Source organism: Polistes canadensis, unplaced genomic scaffold, assembly GCF_001313835.1.
Source record: "Polistes canadensis isolate GaletaPanama2010 unplaced genomic scaffold, ASM131383v1 scaffold_6, whole genome shotgun sequence".
Classification (NCBI taxonomy): Eukaryota; Metazoa; Arthropoda; class Insecta; order Hymenoptera; family Vespidae; genus Polistes; species Polistes canadensis.
The window spans coordinates 1,019,439-1,026,641 of NW_014569553.1; the positions used below are offsets into that span (position 1 = coordinate 1,019,439).

General features: G+C 35.1%; 1 protein-coding gene across 4 annotated transcripts in view; it reads right to left on the reverse strand.

Annotated features, from left to right (window-relative positions):
- Window positions 1-7,203, reverse strand: part of LOC106788944 (poly(rC)-binding protein 4) — a 54,967-nt gene that overhangs the window by 39,374 nt on the left and 8,390 nt on the right. Inside the window, exon 1 of one of the 4 annotated variants that reach the window (XM_014752701.1) lies at window positions 4,458-4,684. The exons of 1 other annotated variant lie outside the window; for it this stretch is intronic. The gene's annotated coding sequence lies outside the window, so the exon portion shown is untranslated. Of the gene's footprint in view, window positions 1-2,346; window positions 2,417-3,833; window positions 3,988-4,457; window positions 4,685-7,203 lie in introns of those variants that run through there. 2 more of the 4 variants (XM_014752708.1, XM_014752718.1) reach the window with 2 other exon arrangements.

Here is a 7,203-nt window from a genome sequence, read left to right on the forward strand (position 1 = left end):
AAAAAAAAAAAAGTAATCGATCGCAGGATCAATGATAGGCCCTCACATCGCAATTGAATTTAATAATTACTCTCAAAATGTAACGATAGAATTTTAAATCGAAAACTCGTGTGTGTGCCTCTGTTTTGACTGATTTAAAAAGATTTATCTTTCATTGATAGGAACATGGCGATATAAATGAATTATTATCACGAAAATATATATTCCCACTTGGACGGGCGTAGCCGATTATTACTTTTAATAAACAACATTTAAAACGAATATTAAAAGAATAAGAAAAAGAACGAGAAAAAAAAGTCAAATTGTTGAATAAAATTTTTGTCGAAAAATTTTCGATTTAAATTCAACGTATCTTCCTTCGAGATATTTGACGAACAATGTTTTTATTTTTATATACGTCTTGCTTTTTTTTTCTTTATACTTTTTCTTTTAATGCATGTAATATAATTTTACATACGTACGATAATAATTTTCGTAATGTGAAATATTTTATCATCGAAATATACACGCTTTTCGTTAAATAACAATGTTGCTGCTTCTTCGCGTTTGTTTTTTTTTTATCAACAAAAGAAAAAAAAAGATAATAATAATAAAAAAACAAAAGTAAAGATATATACGAGAAAATTACTTTTTTACAAAAAAATTATTGCAAATATATATATATATATATATATATACACATATGTAAATAAAATAAAATAAAACACGTACGCAAATTCAAATAAGATAACGGTAAGTGTCGTGATGATTCAAACTCATACGATTGATCTCCTATTCTTTCACAATAATTTTCTTTTTCGTAACGATACCGAAGACACATAATTCTTTTCAATAAAGAATTTTTCCTCGATTTAATGATAATCACATTTCGTTGTTTTTTAATCATTCGATCATGTATGTATTCATGTTATTTTCCCCACTGAATTTACATTATATATATAGAATGAACAACGAAACAAATGGTCTAAGTTGTTTCACAATTCTGTTAATGCCGCAGCACACCGAGCCACGTGAATTAAAATATATTGAACACATTATAAATATCAATTAAAATACAACATAAAAAAGGAGAATTTTACTATATAAACAATAAAAAAAACTTAAAATTGAATAATGTTTGTTTCCAACAATGTATAAAATTCTAAAGAAAATTTTAAAAATTTCTTTAACGAAAAATTCAATATTTACGTGCGTTTCTATGTACGCGCTTATGCGGTTTATATATACGTGTGTGTATGTATAAACAAAAAGGATATAGAAAAAAAATATTAACAAAAATTCTAAACATTCTACAAATGTCAAAAGCAAAAAAATTGGAACCGCAACTACAATATTTGTGTTGGTGTGTGTGTGTATGCTAGAGACGAAAGTAAAAAATTAAAAAAAGCTAGACAGATACAGTGAATAGTTTCGATCGAAGGGAAAGACAACGACAGACAACTCGACGTCCGTAAAAACATGTGCTCTAACAATTTAAAATAAAATAAAAAAATAAAAGAGAGAGAAAAAGGGACACTGCGAAAAAGTAGAATTCTATAGCAAAAAAAAGGAAAGGAAAGAAAAGAAAAAAAAAGGTATAAAAATAAAAATTGTTACTTCTTTATTCTCTGAATAAAGAAAAACAAGATGGAGATATTTAAAAGTATAAATAAGACAAAAGTAAACCTGAAAAGAGTAAAAGAGAACAAAAAACAAAAAAAATACCACACGCCCGCGTACGATCGATGATTTTGAATTGCACTGAAAAATTGAATTAAAATATTTGAACGACATTTCATTGTTAATGCATCAATGAAAGCCATTCATCCAAATGACTCTCGTAAGATACTCCTCCCTCCTCCATTAAAATTAGGAACTTCAACTGTTTTACGATATTTTGTCTGTAACATATCGGGTTGAGGACGTTTAATAAAATTGTTCCCATTCATATATTCTGTAAATTAAACAAACTAAACTCGATTCAAGAAAATCTATCAAACCAAACCGAAACAACAAAAGAAAGTATGATCAAATTAAAAAACAAAACAAAAACAAATGATCAAACAACAATTTGTTACTCTCGATCTACATTTCAATCCAGATTAAATTCAAACATTCGTAATTTTACGAGGCAAATCGATTTAAATAACTAACGATAGAGTTAAACCCTTTCGCTCTCTATTGCAACCCCTTTCTACAACCGTGCATAAAAATAAAAATAAAAATAAAAAAAAAAGAAAAAAAACAGTAGGCAAGAGAAACAATATTTTAAAAGGGCAGTTAATAAAATAAATTAATAAATAAACGAGTAAAAAAAGAAACAGAAAAAAGAGAAAAAAAAAAAAAAAAATATTTGAAGGTTATTACTTTTTGATAAGACTGTAATACGCGGCGCGACGGGATAATATAAGCGCGGAGGGTGCACCCCAATATGCGTTCCGACGCGCGTACAAAATACGTTTGCCGTTCGTACATGTTCGTCTCTCGGTGCCAAGTCGACGACCAGTAGTATAGTAGCGAGAGAGGTAGTACAGTCTACTTCGAAAACCGATTCGAGACTTTCCGTTTCTCTTCGTCTCTTTTCGTCTCGAGTATATTCTCTCCCTATCTATCCTTTTCTCTCTCTCTCTCTCTTGCAACGCGATATCCTCGTCTTTGTCGTACACACGTTCGTACGGTCCTTTTACTCCCTCCCTACTACTATCTCTCTCTTTCTCTTTTTACTACACACACCACATCACATTCAAACGTATACTCTTTCCGTTTGTGTGTGCAATACGTCTATCTCTTTCTATCCAATATTAACCGGAACGATGGAAAGGTACCGATCGTTCGACTCGCCGCCGGCCTGCACGGGCTTCCTATTTTCTTTACTATTTTTCTTCCTTCTACCTTTTCTTTCTTTCTTTCTTTCTTTTTCTATCCCTTTCTATCTCTCTTATACTCTTTCATATTATACAAATGGGATACATGTATATACACAACACATGCGGTTTCGTATGTATTCACTTATGAATTTAGTTCGTTTCGTTGCATTCGAACGGAACATGCACACTTACGAATGAACGAAGGAATGAACACGAAGGAACGAATCGTATTGGAAAAAAACACATACGAAACTAGCAGAGATTCTCACGCGTGTAAACGATACGATGACGAGGATGACGAGGATGACGATAACGACGAAGAGGAAGAGGAGAGGATAATTCTCGTGGAAATATAATTTCCGTGTCATGAAAAGATCCCACTTGTTATCTCAATCACTGTCGTTAATTTCACTCGAAGAGGTTATAATAGTATATATAAATATATATATATATATATATATACGTGTGTGCGTACGTCGAACGACGAGAAGCACCCATTAATTATTATTCTCGATTTTCCGCCAATCAGAATCCTTGCCGAAGCGAACGACGCGCGCGAAACAGACAGAGATGGACATATTAATATGGAAGAACGTTTTCTCCTTCAAATTCGAATGTTACACACGTTACGACGACGAGGAATATTTGTATCTTCAAACCGGTCGTTTTTTTTTTTATCTATCTAACAATAAGAGATAGATAATGATAGAGAAAGATCTAGAGAAAGATAAAGAAAGAAAATATTTCTTAGGGGAACACGCGCGAGATTAATTCTATCTCTGTCTCTGTCTCTCTCTCTCTCTCTCTCTGACTAACTCATTCACTCTTCTCGCATCGTCGTCGAACGAACGAGATGCACAGAAAAATACTATTATATCGTTTTAACACACTCGCGTATATGGAAAAAGCCATTTCTCTTTTTTTCAATAAACTTTGTGAACAAATACGACGATGATATTTTATCTTCGAACGGTTGTGAACACTTACGATGTTCTGCCGGTAATCCAATGCCACGTATTTTCCTTCCAAATTTTCTTCCAAATAACGACGACGATATTAAGAAGAATGTTAGATAAAGTTTTGTTGAAAATAATGGTTGGTAGTGGTCGTTCGATGACTACACACAACAACGACAATGAACAGTACGACGATTATGAAGACTACGACGACGACGATGTAGAGGACGGTGACGAGGATAACGCCGGCGCGGCGTGGCGAGCTATGGAGGCGCAGCAGCAGCACCGATTATTTCTCTCTTTCTCCTTCTCGTGGTGAGGTATATACTTTGTTACATAGAGAGAGAGAGAGAGTGAGAGTGAGAGTGAGAGAGAAAGAGAGAGAGAATGAAAAAAAGAATACGAGAGTAAAACGCATATAAGATACAGGGTGTACGCGTGCAATAGAAAAATTAAGCAAGCGAGTACGTATGGATAGAAAGAGAGAAAGAGAGAAAGAGAGAGAGAGAGATAGAAACAGTAAGGATAGAACGACGGCGTCTCTCGCACCTCTAAACGTGAATCAAAACGAACAGAGGCCTTTCTCTCTATTTCTCGTTGGGGCGCGGTCGCCCTGAGCAGCTTCGTTCGTTACAATTGGTGACTTTTTAATTACCTAAATGCACTCCTTAGTCATCGGGAAGAAGAAGCCCGGACCACCTTCACATCAACGCACACTGTGCACACTCGACGCGCCAAAGAAATACGGAGGGGGGTATGAAGTAAGCGAGAGACACACTACCCGACACTGGAGAAAACCGCATCACTTGGACGATACACGAACGGCTCTGCTTGCCTCGTCCTCTTCCTACGCGCTCTCGACCAATCCTCGCTTAGTTCTATCGATGCACGGCGCTGCGCGCGTCGAATCTGATCCCTCACTTGTCGAATGACACGCCTCCTACCGGCAGACACTACGTACTATACCCTACGACAATTCCCATTCGTTCATTCCTCGCGCATGCGTATCAATCGTTCTACCACCAATTTGGCGCACATTTTGAATCGATCGCGAACGCTCGCTTCTATTTTCAAAGAATCAAAGATGAGTCTTGGTGTTGCGAGCGTCGCGATACCAACTGCACGGTTGTTTCACGGACGCGGTACCCCACTGATATTCCTTTTACGCGACATTTATTCATTTTTTTCTCTGTATTTTTTCGATAAATAATTTTCTATCAATTGAACTTTCTCTTTAGTGTTTTGTTAACATATATACGAATATGAAATACAAAGTATACACATATACGTGGCTGTGTGCGTGTGACTCGTTAAATGTTATATTTTATTCCCTAAAAATTGATAAGATTTTTGTCGGAAAGAATGATATTAATCGTAATAAATTTCCTTTAAATTATATATCGCGGACGTAACTTTATATATATATATATATAAATAAAAAATATATATAATTTAAAACGCGTACGCGCGCAGAGAAGAGGTAGAAGTAAGCCGACTGGAAGGTTCAAACAATCGACTAATTGTTTCGCTGAGTTCGTCAAACGGCGTAAAACGTCGAGGGCAACTGACGTTCATCGAAAACTCGATTAGAGCGTTTCCGAACTTGTTCTCCATTCTTCTTTCTCTTTCTCACTAACACACAGATGTAAACGCACACACAGAGAGAAACTCTCAGCGGCGATTCAACTTTCTTGCTACGACGAGGCGTTCCGAAGGACGCGATCGGTTCCCGGTTGGGGGCACGGAGAGAAGGTTTTAAACGAAACTTTCCCATTTCCTACGTAAACGTCGGAAAATCGTATATATATATGTATATATAAATATATATATACATGTGAGTGGAAGGAAAGAATTAAAATCCGATTGAAAAAGGGAATGTTAGAAAACGATTTAATCTCGAATTGAATTTTGATATATCTATAACAATATATAAAACGATGTTACGTAAATATTATTTGATAATCGATTGATTCGCGTCGATTACGGTCAGATCTGATATAGTCGTGATCGTGCTAGTCGAATGAACATCAAAGAAACAGGAAAAGAAAGAACGAGAGGGATAGAGATAGTTCTAAAATAACATTTGCAAATGCTTCTTTTTTTATATTCTATCCACTCTTTGTATTTTCTTTTCTTTTTTATTATTTTTTCTTTCTCACTTCGTTTTTTACCGAGCGAAAACTGTGCGTGCCTAACACCTTTTCTCTTCCTTCTCTCTCTCTCTCTCTCTCTCTCTTTTTCTTTGAGAAAAAGAGAACGTAAGTGAGCGTGTACGTAAAACGAGTGTTGAAAGAGATCGATAAACCGATGGCCGATAGTCGATAACCGATAGTAGTGTCGTAACAGGCTCTCTCTCTCTCTCTCTCTCTATCTCTCTTTCTCTCTCTCTTTTTCTCGTTCAAGAAGACGCGGTCATTCGTATGAAAAAATTTCCTCCTCCACACACACACACCTGGCCTGTGTCCCTTTATCAGAAGCCCCCTTCTCACTCCCTCACCCTCTCTCTTCTCACTTTCTGTGTGTTACTCTCTTTTTCTCTTTCTTTCTGTCCAGAAGTTACTCGCCTACAAAATCCGACAATTTCCCTTGCCTAAGAACAATCCATCCGTAATAGAGTAACGACCATGGAAGTAATACGTACAACGAGGTATTAGGATCGTTAAACGGCTTGGGAACTTTGCGTGCCACTCAACACGACGGAACACACGCTCAGTTTTGCTTTCGTTAATGTTTCTTTTTTGTACTGTTTTTTTTTTTAATATATATTTTATAAACATTACAATCTTACGTAGTAACACTAATTCAATTCTAATAATTTTATTTTCATTTTTTTTCTCTTGTAATAGAGTATAAGTGTGTGTGTGTGTGTGTGTGTGTGTTTTCGCGATCGTCTCGTGCAACGAAATATTTGTTATATATTTCTTTAATTAATTGCTATCAATAATAATATCTTTCATTTAATTTCTATCTATTTATTAACTCCGTTTTTCTCTCTCCCTTTGAACCGTTTTGCAAACTTTACGTTATCTTCCTAATTGGTATATTTCCTTACTACGATCTTTTATTTGTTATTTCCATTGAAACTTTGCATCATAGTTAATTGCTTTGTTTTATCATCTACGTTGATTGTTTTATTTGATAATAATTGTAAACGATTCATACTATGATTATTATCATTTTATAGGTATTCCCTTTTAGGGGTATTAGCCCAGTCAATAAGAGGTGAAGGAAAAACTTTCAGGTAGAAGTTCTCGACAGTTTGATACAAAAGTAATTCGACGTCGCTGAATCRAATRGKGCTAATTTTTTTGCAATACGATGTGGCTGTAACGAGAAAAAGGGTAAAAATGGCCGTATCTTAGAATCTAGGCATTTAATCGAAAAAAGTTTCAAACAAAAGT